The sequence below is a fragment of the Eleutherodactylus coqui genome, chromosome 1 (assembly GCF_035609145.1).
Source record: "Eleutherodactylus coqui strain aEleCoq1 chromosome 1, aEleCoq1.hap1, whole genome shotgun sequence".
Classification (NCBI taxonomy): Eukaryota; Metazoa; Chordata; class Amphibia; order Anura; family Eleutherodactylidae; genus Eleutherodactylus; species Eleutherodactylus coqui.
Window position 1 is genome coordinate 162,932,953 of NC_089837.1, and position 17,227 is coordinate 162,950,179.

Sequence of the window (17,227 nt, forward strand, 5' to 3'; positions counted from 1 at the left end):
CAAAATTGGACAAATGATGCAGCAGCTACAGAAAACCAAGGAGCCACCCGTCCTTGTTCAAGCATCGACATCATTACTGCTTTGAGAGGTGCGTCTTTTCGTGCGTCAGCTGGGCCATCATGGGGCACAGGGACTATGGTAAGCAAGTGCTGTTGACTGTTCACCATACGCCGTCCCTTTTTAGTCCATTTGTAGTTTTAGTCAAAGTTCAAAGCTATAATCAAAGTCCAAGTTCATATCAAAGTCCAAGATTTTTATCAAAGTCCAAGATTTTTATCAAAGTCCAAGTTTAGTCAAATTCTTCTTTTCTTCTGTTCTTCCACGGCTTGAGGGCCGCTGCCTTTGCTGTGTGGCCTGTGATGGCGTTGCCTCTTGCTTCTCCGGTGTAGGAATTGGTGTGAGCTTTCCACCTTGTCAGGTAGAAGTAGGGCCTCCGTGAGACTGCACCGCTGCAACATTCTTAATTGGCTGTCCTGCTGTGGTAAAAAACTGTCTGGCCTTCCATGTTGGGCCGTAATCATGAGCTATGCCAAATGCATACCGGGAGTCAGTGTAAATGATTGCCGTCTTACCTGTGGCCACTCCACACGCCTCCGTGAGTGCTTTTAATTCCGCTTCTTGTACTGCGACATGCGGAGACATTCTGCTTTTTAGGACATCTTGTTGTGTAACCACCGTATATCCAGTGTGGAGTCGTCAATCACCCTGGTACCATCTATAAAAAACAACTCAAAATATGCATTATTAACAAGGGCTTTCAGTAACTTTTTAAAACTTAAATTTTCTTGTTGCATCACTGCTAGACAATCAGGCTGATATTCTATTTCAAAAAGATTAGAACCTTGTTGCAAAAAATTTAAAAATGTAAAAATGACTTGCAAAAAATTTAAAAATGGCTGATTTGCAATACCTAAAATGGCTGATTTGCAATACCTAGATCACCTATGCCTTCTCCTCCCCCCCCCCTTTAAACCAGGGTACTCAATTGGAACAATAGTAGCCGGGTTTAAGTTATTATAACATTGTAAAAAGATTTGATGGATGCAGATAAGGCCTGTAAAATGTTAGCACCTATAACAGAAACATGAGTTACATCGGGGAAGAATAACCTACAAACCATCTATTAATATTGGAAATGTGATATCCCTTTAAGTGAATTCATTATTAGTCTGGTCCTGCCTGCAATATCTTTATCAAATTTCAGACAGGAGAAAAAAAAAAAACAAAACAAAAAAAACTAGCTGCTCAAAATTCTCCCCCCTCCCTTGTGCAGGAGGGATGAAACATTATTACGTACTATTACATCATCTAGCTCCACCCCTTCGATATTGGCACATTGCGTCCGTCTTCTCAACTTAATTTCAGCTTAACCGTCCACACGTCCACATCTCAACCAAGCAAAGTCCCATGCATGGGGTAGGACTTTTACCCCCAGTCAATTTCCACATCACACATTCCACCACAGCTTGAACATGGGTCACCAACTCTCATCCATCCATGCGCTCAAGTCTGCTCCGTCGCCCCCCTTTAAAGGTGTACCAGTCCATACAGATGCATGGACAAAAAAAAGTTTGACAAACATACATACATCAGCTGAAAAACACTGAGGTGAGTGCTATTATTTTTATAAAGTACATAATTCTATTGAGATGAGATTGTGAATGAGCGCTATCTTTGACAAATTATGTGAAAAAGTTTGCTGAGTGACTAAAATATTCTATATTTCTTATCTACTGAAGCTATTATATGCTGTATTAAACGCTGAAGTATTTAGTTTCTGTGACCCTGAATTTGGAGTGAATTCTGAAAGCCCCCACTTTTTCAAAACAAATCTCTTATCTCTCCGCGACTATGAAACACAAACTGATTTGTTTTAGCTTAAACTATTGAAAAACATTTTGAAATCATAATTAACACATATGCTGGGACCTTGCAACATTCATTTTCAACCCCTGTATATGTAAGAATATACATTAGAAATTACTATATTTCCCTGTCTACTAAGACAGTATAACTAATTAAATTCATTTCAATTCATTGCAAGCAAGCCAAGATATTAACCAAGGTTGTTATTACATTTTCTCTCTCGCTGTTATCTTCCCGACCTTGGAGACTGAACACAAGCTCACAGCTATATCAACAACCTCTTCTCCCCTACTAGCAAGCTGTTAACTATTTGCACATACAGTATATATATATATATACACACATATATCCACCTAGTATGGATTATACATATTATCTATTATCTATCTTGTATTATACACATTTTCATCTCTCTTTACCAACAAATCACATGCATTGTAACGTTCTTATCGACTTGCTTGTTACTCATACTTCTCTCCCCTACCTAACTGCTAATATAACTTTCAATAGACGGTCTCCTGACGCCCTCTTGATCACTTACTGTACTTTTCAACATTTCACTTACGGATACTTTCTTAAACAAATAATGTGTACATACGTAACTTACTCTGACTGTCTCTCTCTCTCCTTCTAGCAAACCTTGATCTTCCAAGGCACCTCTGGGTCCTAAAGACCTCCCTCCCAGACACCATTTTGTAATCTGCCATGCGGTCGGTGTCACACATTTTCATTAGAGTTTTCTTACATTCTACAGATTCATCCACACGGCGGCAGCCCTTGAGGGGCTCTATCTTCTTTAATAAGATCTTACGCATATTACAACAACAATAATAATAATAATAACACGCTCCATAGAGTGCATCCCTCTTAATTCCAAATTGTCAGCCCCTTATATACCGGCAAAACAACCGAGGACATCTTCTTCCATGGAACCAGTCCCATAAAAATGCATCTCTCTGAAATCAAATCGCTAGCCCCATATATAAGGCAAACCGACCGAGAGTCCCTATTTCTATGAGACTTCTCATAGAGTGCGTCTCCTCCTCAGCTAAACCATTAACTAACTAAACTAAACCCGAGGGTCCCTTCTTCTATGAGACAAAATAAAAAGTAAGAGAAAAAAATTCTGCAGATACAACAAACAATCAAACAATCTCCACTATCGCTAAAACGCTACGGACTTCAACAACAAATAAACTACAGACTAATTTCTGGGTGAGCCATTGGTGCGCATATCACGGTCAGTGGTCCATGACGGCAAACCCGGAGCCCACACGAGTTACCGTGTAGAACTCTTAACCCAACCCGTCCGGTCACAAACCACAGATAGTCAGTCCCGCTGCAACACTCTCAGCGTAAAACACAACATAAATATATGTCGGTCTTACCTGGAGTTCTTGTGAGTTGATCAGGCTCAGTTTGCAGTAGGACTGTTTCTCAGTAGCGTGGATCCGGGTGAATTGCGCTGTAAGCTCCGATTTTACCGCCCCACGTTGGGCGCCATTTATGAGGGTTAAAATTCTAAGTACAGCACCAATCGGCCCCACCCCACTTGCCCCGCTGCCGGCGGTAAGAAGAGACACCACACACAGGAGTCTGGTCTAGCTCCTCACACGGGAGAAAAAACTGCGCACTTTATTACAGATTACATGAGATCTTATACCCTCTGCCCTCTCACCACTAGGGGGTGATGGGCTCATAATCATATATGGGCAGTCCGGATTTCCGCCTTAGACAGTGAGGCGCCTCTGGCTTATACAGAAAATCACGTATTTAATTAACTCCAGTGCAAAGAATTACCCACACAATTCTAAGAAGTCCGGCCTAAGACAGTGAAAATTATGTACATTTGAACATCTTGATATCTTGTTTCTGGGCTTCTGGGAAATCGGCCAAGTACATGCGTCCTTGCGTCTGGTTCGGTATCTTCTCTGAATTTCTAGAACATCTTCTTGCAAAGCCTTGCAAAACCTTGGGATATCTGATTTAAGGCGACGTATTAAGTTTTTTTCATTTGGAATTGAATAAAACTTGCATATAGGTATAAAAGCATAAAAAACACATATGGCAATATATATATATACCCTCACACATGTACCGCACACACGGCCCTCACAGGTGCGTTACATGTACCGCACACACTTCCCTCACAGGTACGTTACATGTACCGCACACACATCCCTCACAGGTACGTTACATGTACCGCACACACATCCCTCACAGGTACGTTACATGTACCGCACACACATCCCTCACAGGTACGTTACATGTACCGCACACACGGCCCTCACAGGTACGTTACATGTACCGCACACACGGCTCTCACAGGTACGCTACATGTACCGCGCACACGGCCCTCACAGGTACGTTACATGTACCGCACACACGGCCCTCACAGGTACGTTACATGTACCGCACACACGGCCCTCACAGGTACGCTACATGTACCGCACACACGGCCCTCACAGGTACGTTACATGTACCGCACACACGGCCCTCACAGGTACGCTACATGTACCGCACACACGGCCCTCACAGGTACGTTACATGTACCGCACACACTTCCCTCACAGGTACGTTACATGTAGCGCACACACGGCCCTCACAGGTACGTTACATGTAACGCACACTCTTCCCTCACAGGTACGTTACATGTACCGCACACCCGGCCCTCACAGGTACGTTACATGTACCGCACACACGGCCCTCACAGGTACGTTACATGTACCGCACACACGGCCCTCACAGGTACGTTACATGTACCGCACACTCTTCCCTCACAGGTACGTTACATGTACCGCACACTTTTCCCTCACAGGTACGTTACATGTACCGCACACACTTCCCTCACAGGTACGTTACATGTACCGCACACACTTCCCTCACAGGTACGTTACATGTACCGCACACACTTCCCTCACAGGTACGTTACATGTACCGCACACACTTCCCTCACAGGTACGTTACATGTACCGCACACACTTCCCTCACAGGTACGTTACATGTACCGCACACACTTCCCTCACAGGTACGTTACATGTACCGCACACACTTCCCTCACAGGTACGTTACATGTACCGCACACACTTCCCTCACAGGTACGTTACATGTACCGCAGACACGGTCCTCGCAGGTATGTTACATGTACCGCACACACGACTCTCACAGGTACGCTACATGTACCGCGCACACGGCCCTCACAGGTACGTTACATGTACCGCACACACGGCCCTCACAGGTACGCTACATGTACCGCACACACGGCCCGCACAGGTACGTTACATGTACCGCACACACTTCCCTCACAGGTACGTTACATGTACCGCACACACGGCCCTCACAGGTACGTTACATGTAACGCACACTCTTCCCTCACAGGTACGTTACATGTACCGCACACCCGGCCCTCACAGGTACGTTACATGTACCGCACACCCGGCCCTCACAGGTACGTTACATGTACCGCACACACGGCCCTCACAGGTACGTTACATGTACCGCACACACGGCCCTCACAGGTACGTTACATGTACCGCACACACGGCCCTCACAGGTACGTTACATGTACCGCACACACGGCCCTCACAGGTACGTTACATGTACCGCACACACGGCCCTCACAGGTACGTTACATGTACCGCACACTCTTCCCTCACAGGTACGTTACATGTACCGCACACACTTCCCTCACAGGTACGTTACATGTACCGCACACACTTCCCTCACAGGTACGTTACATGTACCGCACACACTTCCCTCACAGGTACGTTACATGTACCGCACACATGGCCCTCACAGGTACGTTACATGTACCGCACACTCTTCCCTCACAGGTACGTTACATGTACCGCACACTCTTCCCTCACAGGTACGTTACATGTACCGCACACACTTCCCTCACAGGTACGTTACATGTACCGCACACACTTCCCTCACAGGTACGTTACATGTACCGAACACACTTCCCTCACAGGTACGTTACATGTACCGCACACACTTCCCTCACAGGTACGTTACATGTACCGCACACACTTCCCTCACAGGTACGTTACATGTACCGCACACACTTCCCTCACAGGTACGTTACATGTACCGCACACTCTTCCCTCACAGGTACGTTACATGTACCGCACACTCTTCCCTCACAGGTACGTTACATGTACCGCACACACTTCCCTCACAGGTACGTTACATGTACCGCACACACTTCCCTCACAGGTACGTTACATGTACCGCACACACTTCCCTCACAGGTACGTTACATGTACTGCACACACTTCCCTCACAGGTACGTTACATGTACCGCACACACTTCCCTCACAGGTACGTTACATGTACCGCACACACTTCCCTCACAGGTACGTTACATGTACCGCACACACTTCCCTCACAGGTACGTTACATGTACCGCACACACTTCCCTCACAGGTACGTTACATGTACCGCACACACTTCCCTCACAGGTACGTTACATGTACCGCACACACTTCCCTCACAGGTACGTTACATGTACCGCACACACTTCCCTCACAGGTACGTTACATGTACCGCACACACTTCCCTCACAGGTACGTTACATGTACCGCACACACTTCCCTCACAGGTACGTTACATGTACCGCACACACTTCCCTCACAGGTACGTTACATGTACCGCAGACACGGTCCTCGCAGGTATGTTACATGTACCGCACACACGACTCTCACAGGTACGCTACATGTACCGCGCACACGGCCCTCACAGGTACGTTACATGTACCGCACACACGGCCCTCACAGGTACGCTACATGTACCGCACACACGGCCCTCACAGGTACGTTACATGTACCGCACACACTTCCCTCACAGGTACGTTACATGTACCGCACACACGGCCCTCACAGGTACGTTACATGTAACGCACACTCTTCCCTCACAGGTACGTTACATGTACCGCACACCCGGCCCTCACAGGTACGTTACATGTACCGCACACCCGGCCCTCACAGGTACGTTACATGTACCGCACACCCGGCCCTCACAGGTACGTTACATGTACCGCACACCCGGCCCTCACAGGTACGTTACATGTACCGCACACACGGCCCTCACAGGTACGTTACATGTACCGCACACACGGCCCTCACAGGTACGTTACATGTACCGCACACACGGCCCTCACAGGTACGTTACATGTACCGCACACACGGCCCTCACAGGTACGTTACATGTACCGCACACACGGCCCTCACAGGTACGTTACATGTACCGCACACACGGCCCTCACAGGTACGTTACATGTACCGCACACACGGCCCTCACAGGTACGTTACATGTACCGCACACTCTTCCCTCACAGGTACGTTACATGTACCGCACACACTTCCCTCACAGGTACGTTACATGTACCGCACACACTTCCCTCACAGGTACGTTACATGTACCGAACACACTTCCCTCACAGGTACGTTACATGTACCGCACACACTTCCCTCACAGGTACGTTACATGTACCGCACACACTTCCCTCACAGGTACGTTACATGTACCGCACACACTTCCCTCACAGGTACGTTACATGTACCGCACACTCTTCCCTCACAGGTACGTTACATGTACCGCACACTCTTCCCTCACAGGTACGTTACATGTACCGCACACACTTCCCTCACAGGTACGTTACATGTACCGCACACACTTCCCTCACAGGTACGTTACATGTACCGCACACACTTCCCTCACAGGTACGTTACATGTACTGCACACACTTCCCTCACAGGTACGTTACATGTACCGCACACACTTCCCTCACAGGTACGTTACATGTACCGCACACACTTCCCTCACAGGTACGTTACATGTACCGCACACACTTCCCTCACAGGTACGTTACATGTACCGCACACACTTCCCTCACAGGTACGTTACATGTACCGCACACACTTCCCTCACAGGTACGTTACATGTACCGCACACACTTCCCTCACAGGTACGTTACATGTACCGCACACACTTCCCTCACAGGTACGTTACATGTACCGCACACACTTCCCTCACAGGTACGTTACATGTACCGCACACACTTCCCTCACAGGTACGTTACATGTACCGCACACACTTCCCTCACAGGTACGTTACATGTACCGCAGACACGGTCCTCGCAGGTATGTTACATGTACCGCACACACGACTCTCACAGGTACGCTACATGTACCGCGCACACGGCCCTCACAGGTACGTTACATGTACCGCACACACGGCCCTCACAGGTACGCTACATGTACCGCACACACGGCCCTCACAGGTACGTTACATGTACCGCACACACTTCCCTCACAGGTACGTTACATGTACCGCACACACGGCCCTCACAGGTACGTTACATGTAACGCACACTCTTCCCTCACAGGTACGTTACATGTACCGCACACCCGGCCCTCACAGGTACGTTACATGTACCGCACACCCGGCCCTCACAGGTACGTTACATGTACCGCACACCCGGCCCTCACAGGTACGTTACATGTACCGCACACCCGGCCCTCACAGGTACGTTACATGTACCGCACACACGGCCCTCACAGGTACGTTACATGTACCGCACACACGGCCCTCACAGGTACGTTACATGTACCGCACACACGGCCCTCACAGGTACGTTACATGTACCGCACACACGGCCCTCACAGGTACGTTACATGTACCGCACACACGGCCCTCACAGGTACGTTACATGTACCGCACACACGGCCCTCACAGGTACGTTACATGTACCGCACACTCTTCCCTCACAGGTACGTTACATGTACCGCACACATGGCCCTCACAGGTACGTTACATGTACCGCACACATGGCCCTCACAGGTACGTTACATGTACCGCACACTCTTCCCTCACAGGTACGTTACATGTACCGCACACTCTTCCCTCACAGGTACGTTACATGTACCGCACACACTTCCCTCACAGGTACGTTACATGTACCGCACACACTTCCCTCACAGGTACGTTACATGTACCGAACACACTTCCCTCACAGGTACGTTACATGTACCGCACACACTTCCCTCACAGGTACGTTACATGTACCGCACACACTTCCCTCACAGGTACGTTACATGTACCGCACACACTTCCCTCACAGGTACGTTACATGTACCGCACACTCTTCCCTCACAGGTACGTTACATGTACCGCACACTCTTCCCTCACAGGTACGTTACATGTACCGCACACTCTTCCCTCACAGGTACGTTACATGTACCGCTCACACGGCCCTCACAGGTACGTTACATGTACCGCACACACTTCCCTCACAGGTACGTTACATGTACCGCAGACACGGTCCTCGCAGGTATGTTACATGTACCGCACACACGGCTCTCACAGGTACGCTACATGTACCGCACACACGGCCCTCACAGGTGCGTTACATGTACCGCACACACGGCCCTCACAGGTGCGTTACATGTACCGCACACACGGCCCTCACAGGTGCGTTACATGTAACGCACACACTTTCCTCACAGGTACGTTACATGTACCGCACACACATCCCTCACAGGTACGTTACATGTACCGCACACACATCCCTCACAGGTACGTTACATGTACCGCACACACATCCCTCACAGGTACGTTACATGTACCGCACACACTTCCCTCACAGGTACGTTACATGTACCGCACACATGGCCCTCACAGGTACGTTACATGTACCGCACACTCTTCCCTCACAGGTACGTTACATGTACCGCACACTCTTCCCTCACAGGTACGTTACATGTACCGCACACACTTCCCTCACAGGTACGTTACATGTACCGCACACACTTCCCTCACAGGTACGTTACATGTACCGCACACACTTCCCTCACAGGTACGTTACATGTACCGCACACTCTTCCCTCACAGGTACGTTACATGTACCGCACACTCTTCCCTCACAGGTACGTTACATGTATCGCACACTCTTCCCTCACAGGTACGTTACATGTACCGCTCACACGGCGCTCACAGGTACGTTACATGTACCGCTCAGACGGCCCTCACAGGTACGTTACATGTACCGCACACACTTCCCTCACAGGTACGTTACATGTACCGCACACACGGCCCTCACAGGTACGTTACATGTACCGCTCACACGGCCCTCACAGGTACGTTACATGTACTGCACACACTTCCCTCACAGGTACGTTACATGTACCGCACACACAGCCCTCACAGGTACGTTACATGTAGCGCACACACGGCCCTCACAGGTACGTTACATGTAGCGCACACACAGACCTCACAGGTACGTTACATGTACCGCACACACGGCTCTCACATGTACGCTACATGTACCGCGCACACGGCCCTCACAGGTACGTTACATGTACCGCACACACGGCCCTCACAGGTACGTTACATGTACCGCACACACGGCCCTCACAGGTACGCTACATGTACCGCACACACGGCCCTCACAGGTACGTTACATGTACCGCACACACTTCCCTCACAGGTACGTTACATGTACCGCACACACGGCCCTCACAGGTACGTTACATGTAACGCACACTCTTCCCTCACAGGTACGTTACATGTACCGCACACCCGGCCCTCACAGGTACGTTACATGTACCGCACACACGGCCCTCACAGGTACGTTACATGTACCGCACACTCTTCCCTCACAGGTACGTTACATGTACCGCACACACGGCCCTCACAGGTGCGTTACATGTACCGCACACACGGCCCTCACAGGTGCGTTACATGTACCGCACACACGGCCCTCACAGGTGCGTTACATGTAACGCACACACTTTCCTCACAGGTACGTTACATGTACCGCACACACATCCCTCACAGGTACGTTACATGTACCGCACACACATCCCTCACAGGTACGTTACATGTACCGCACACACATCCCTCACAGGTACGTTACATGTACCGCACACACAGCCCTCACAGGTACGTTACATGTACCGCACACACAGCCCTCACAGGTACGTTACATGTACCGCACACACAGCCCTCACAGGTACGTTACATGTACCGCACACACAGCCCTCACAGGTACGTTACATGTACCGCACACACAGCCCTCACAGGTACGTTACATGTACCGCACACACAGCCCTCACAGGTACGTTACATGTACCGCACACACAGCCCTCACAGGTACGTTACATGTACCGCACACACAGCCCTCACAGGTACGTTACATGTACCGCACACACAGCCCTCACAGGTACGTTACATGTACCGCACACACAGCCCTCACAGGTACGTTACATGTACCGCACACACAGCCCTCACAGGTACGTTACATGTACCGCACACACAGCCCTCACAGGTACGTTACATGTACCGCACACACAGCCCTCACATGTACGTTACATGTACCGCACACACTTCCCTCAAAGGTACGTTACATGTACCGCACACACGGCCATCACAGGTACGTTACATGTAACGCACACTTTTCCCTCACAGGTACGTTACATGTACCGCACACACTTCCCTCACAGGTACGTTACATGTACCGCTCACACGGCCCTCACAGGTACGTTACAAGTACCGCACACACTTCCCTCACAGGTACGTTACATGTACCGCACACACGGCCCTCACAGGTACGTTACATGTAACGCACACTCTTCCCTCACAGGTACGTTACATGTACCGCACACCCGACCCTCACAGGTACGTTACATGTACCGCACACACTTCCCTCACAGGTACGTTACATGTACCGCACACACGGCCCTCACAGGTACGTTACATGTACCGCACACACGGCCCTCACAGGTACGTTACATGTACCGCACACCCGGCCCTCACAGGTACTTTACATGTACCGCACACACGGCCCTCACAGGTACGTTACATGTACCGCACACACGGCCCTCACAGGTACGTTACATGTACCGCACACTCTTCCCTCACAGGTACGTTACATGTACCGCACACACTTCCCTCACAGGTACGTTACATGTACCGCACACACTTCCCTCACAGGTACGTTACATGTACCGCACACACTTCCCTCACAGGTACGTTACATGTACCGCACACACTTCCCTCACAGGTACGTTACATGTACCGCACACACTTCCCTCACAGGTACGTTACATGTACCGCACACACTTCCCTCACAGGTACGTTACATGTACCGCACACACTTCCCTCACAGGTACGTTACATGTACCGCACACTCTTCCCTCACAGGTACGTTACATGTACCGCACACTCTTCCCTCACAGGTACGTTACATGTATCGCACACTCTTCCCTCACAGGTACGTTACATGTACCGCTCACACGGCCCTCACAGGTACGTTACATGTACCGCTCACACGGCCCTCACAGGTACGTTACATGTACCGCACACACTTCCCTCACAGGTACGTTACATGTACTGCACACACGGCCCTCACAGGTACGTTACATGTACCGCTCACACGGCCCTCACAGGTACGTTACATGTACCGCTCACACGGCCCTCACAGGTACGTTACATGTACCGCACACACTTCCCTCACAGGTACGTTACATGTACCGCACACACAGCCCTCACAGGTACTTTACATGTACCACACACAGGCCCTCACAGGTGCGTTACATGTATCGCACACACGGCCCTCACAGGTGCGTTACATGTACCGCACACACTTCCCTCACAGGTATGTTACATGTACCGCACACACATCCCTCACAGGTACGTTACATGTACCGCACACACATCCCTCACAGGTACGTTACATGTACCGCACACACATCCCTCACAGGTACGTTACATGTACCGCACACACATCCCTCACAGGTACGTTACATGTACCGCACACACAGCCCTCACAGGTACGTTACATGTACCGCACACACAGCCCTCACAGGTAAGTTACATGTACCGCACACACAGCCCTCACAGGTACGTTACATGTACCGCACACACAGCCCTCACAGGTACGTTACATGTACCGCACACACAGCCCTCACAGGTACGTTACATGTACCGCACACACAGCCCTCACAGGTACGTTACATGTACCGCACACACAGCCCTCACAGGTACGTTACATGTACCGCACACACAGCCCTCACAGGTACGTTACATGTACCGCACACACTTCCCTCAAAGGTACGTTACATGTACCGCACACACGGCCCTCACAGGTACGTTACATGTAACGCACACTCTTCCCTCACAGGTACGTTACATGTACCGCACACACTTCCCTCACAGGTACGTTACATGTACCGCTCACACGGCCCTCACAGGTACGTTACATGTACCGCACACACTTCCCTCATAGGTACGTTACATGTACCGCACACACAGCCCTTACAGGTACGTTACATGTAGCGTGCACACTTCCCTCACAAGTACGTTACATGTAGCGCACACTTCCCTCACAGGTACGTTACATGTAGCGCACACACGGCCCTCACAGGTACGTTACATGTACCGCACACACGGCCCTCACAGGTACGTTACATGTAGCGCACACACTTCCCTCACAAGTACGTTACATGTAGCGCACACACGGCCCTCACAGGTACGTTACATGTACCGCACACACGGCCCTCACAGGTACGTTACATGTACCGCACACACGGCCCTCACAGGTACGTTACATGTACCGCACACACGGCCCTCACAGGTACGTTACATGTACCGCACACACGGCCCTCACAGGTATGTTACATGTACCGCACACACGGCCCTCACAGGTATGTTACATGTACCGCACACACGGCCCTCACAGGTACGTTAGTAGTTTCATGTACTGCACACACAGCCCTCACAGGTATGTTAGTAGTTTCATGTACTGCACACAGCCCTCACAGGTATGTTAGTAGTTACATGGACCGCACACACAGCCCTCACAGGTATGTTGGCAGTTACATGGACCGCACACGCAGCCCTCACAGGTATGTTAGTAGTTACATGGACCGCACACGCAGCCCTCACAGGTATGTTAGTAGTTACATGGACCGCACACACAGCCCTCACAGGTATGTTAGTAGTTACATGGACCGCACACGCAGCCCTCACAGGTATGTTAGTAGATACATGGACCACACACACAGCCCTCACAGGTATGTTAGTAGTTACATGGACCACACACACAGCCCTCACAGGTATGTTAGTAGTTACCTGGACCGCACACACAGCCCTCACAGGTATGTTAGTAGTCACATGGACCGCACACGCAGCCCTCACAGGTAAGTTAGTAGTTACATGGACCGCACAGGCAGCCCTCACAGGTATGTTAGTAGTTACATGGACCGCACACGCAGCCCTCACAGTTATGTTAGTAGTTACATGGACCGCACACGCAGCCCTCACAGGTATGTTAGTAGTTACATGTACCGCACACACAGCCCTCACAGGTATGTTAGTAGATACATGGACCGCACACACAGCCCTCACAGGTATGTTAGTAGTTACATGGACCGCACACACAGCCCTCACAGGTATGTTAGTAGTTACATGGACCGCACACACAGAGAAGCGAACAAATTTTCATTCATTGTTCAATTGTTGGCTGTATTTACACTAAATGATTAGTAGAGATGAGCGAGTATACTCGCTAAGGCACTACTCGCTCGAGTAATGTGCCTTAGCCGAGTATCTCCTCGCTCATCCCGAAAGATTCGGGTGCCGCCGCGTGGCGGGGAGCTGCGGGGGGAGAGCGGGGAGGAACGGAGGGGAGATCTCTCTCTCCCTCTCTCCCGCCCACTCTGCCCCGCTGCCGGCCGCAACTCACCTGTCAGCTGCGGCGACCCCCGAATCTTCAGGGACGAGCGGGGAAATACTCGGCTAAGGCACATTACTCGAGCGAGTAGTGCCTTAGCGACTATACTCGCTCATCCCTAATAATAATCATTCAAATTTGTACGATCAAACGATTTTTTTGAACAAAATCGTTCTGTGTAGAAGACCCGTAAGCCATGTTTTACCAAGTCAGGAAGCCCATAGAAAATGTGTTTCATTCACTGTTATAATGATATAATTAGGTTCTATTACAGGAGTCCTACATTAAATATAGACTTTGTAAAAGAGAATACATTACTGATTAGACGTCAGTCTCTCTCCATCCTAGCCAGCACATCAGACGGGGTAAGCCCTCAATTTCTGTCGAGACAGGAGCCACGTTTGCATTAGGGTAAAGGTTCCAGGCATCTCGTCAGATCCATAAGCGAGCTTCCTACCCACGTAACTCTCAAGCCCATCTAAAGCCCCATTTACATGCAAAGATGATCGCTCAAAAGATAGGATGATTGACAGTTTGAGCGATCATTTTGCATAAGTTCCTGCCTCCTGGTCCTAACCCCCCCTCTGTTCTTGATTGCACTTCCTATAAAAGCCTGGCCCTGCCATTCCCATTTTGCTGGTACACAGGGTCGCCGGCTGGGGTCACAACCAGATCCCACTTGCGGAATCTGGCTTGGAAGTGTGCAGCCAGCCTAAATGTTACTATGGCTTAAAGAGAAATCACCAATAAATCTGCGTAGCACTGCATTTGGTGCTTAACTTTCTCTAATGTACTACATATGACCATATTTGCATATATTACTTTCATCTAATCTCTCTGTATTGTCCCCATTTAGAATGTGCTCCATGGTTGACAATGCTGTCCAGTATACATCTTGTACCATGTATGCAGTCCTTGAACAGCCGTTCAAAGGGTGTATACTGCTGTACAGGATGTGAGCGTGTTGCTCATTTGGAAGCGAAGATCCTGGATCTAAATTAGCAGCTTGCAAAACTGAGATCCATTGCTAATATGGAAAGAAGTTTGCTGCTCACTGAGCTGGCACTCACTGGGGCAGATGTGGGGGTGGATGGTAGTTTGGGAGATCATGATGAGCAGGCAGCTAGCGGGGTGACACTTAGGACAGGTAGAGGGAAGAAATCCATGGAGGCTAGTCCTGAACTGGCATACTCCAGTAAGTTTGCAAGGTTGGCAGATGAGGGGGATGCCATTACAGGGTTAGCATTGCTGTAGCACGACCTGTCGTCTGACCACCAGCAGGATGTCTGCCCCAGTAAGAAGGGGAATAGGAGCAAAGGGCAAGCTAGACAGGTCCTGGTAGTGGGAGACTTAATTATTAGGGGAACAGGCAGGAAAATCTGCCACGAAGACCGGGATCGTTGAACGGTCTGTTATCTTCCTGGCGCTCAGGTTTGACACATCGTAAATTGGGTTAACAGATTACTAAGAGGGGCTGGTAAGGATCCAGCAGTCATGGTAGACATTGGCACCAATGACAAAGTTAGAGTTATGTGGAAGGTCCTTAAAAATGATTTCATGGAACTAGGATGTAAGCTTAGGGCAAGGACCTCCAAAGTAATATTTTCTGAAATACTAAGGTACCTGTACCACGTGTTACACTAGAAAGGCAGCAAGAGAAAGGGGAGGTAAACAAGTTGCTTCAGAGTTGGTGTAGGATAGAGGGGTTTGGGTTCCTGGAGAACTGGGTTGGCTATAGGCTCTATCATAGGGATGAGGAGGGTGCAGCTGTGTTAGGGGAGAAGATGGCTAGAAGGTTGGAGGAGTGTTTAAACTAGGGACTGGAGGGGAGGACAACCAGAGAGATAGAGGGGAAGACAGTGACCTGGGACTAAGTAATGGAAATAGGGGTCAAGCGGTGGGAGGGGTTAGTACAGTTACAACTGGCAGTTAGTAGGGATACATGTAATATAAAAAATAACCAAAACCTTCTAAACTATAAGGTGAATAATGCTTTAAGTCTGACTAATAAAATAGACAAACTAAAGTAATAATGTCTTAGGAAAATTATGATATAGTGGGAATAACGGAGACCTGGTTAGATGAAGGCTCTGACTGGGTGGTGAACTTATTGGGTTATAGTCTGTTCAGAAGGGATCATAAAAACTGGAAAGTGGGAGGGGTTTGTCTTTATGTAAAATCCTGTTTAAAGCCCACATTATGGGAAGATATATGGGACGGAGATAAACATGTGGAGTCTCTATGGGTGGAAATTAGAGATGAGCGAACGTACTCGGATAAGCACTATTCGTCCGAGTAATGTGCCTTATCCGAGTACCGCTGTACTCGTCTTGAAAGATTCGGGGCGCTCCGCTGCTGACAGGTGAGTCGCAGCGGGGAGCGGGGCAGAGCGGGCGGGAGAGAAGGAGAGAAAGATCTCCCCTCCATTCCTCCCCGCTCTCCCCTGCAGCTCCCCGCTCCGCAGCGCGTCCCGAATCTTTCAGCACGAGCGGGGAGGTACTCGGATAAAGCACATTACTCGGACGAGTAGTGCTTATCCGAGTACGTTCGCTCATCTCTAGTGGAAATACATGGAGGGAAAAACAACAATAAAATTCTCATAGGGGTTTTCTATAAACCACTAAATAT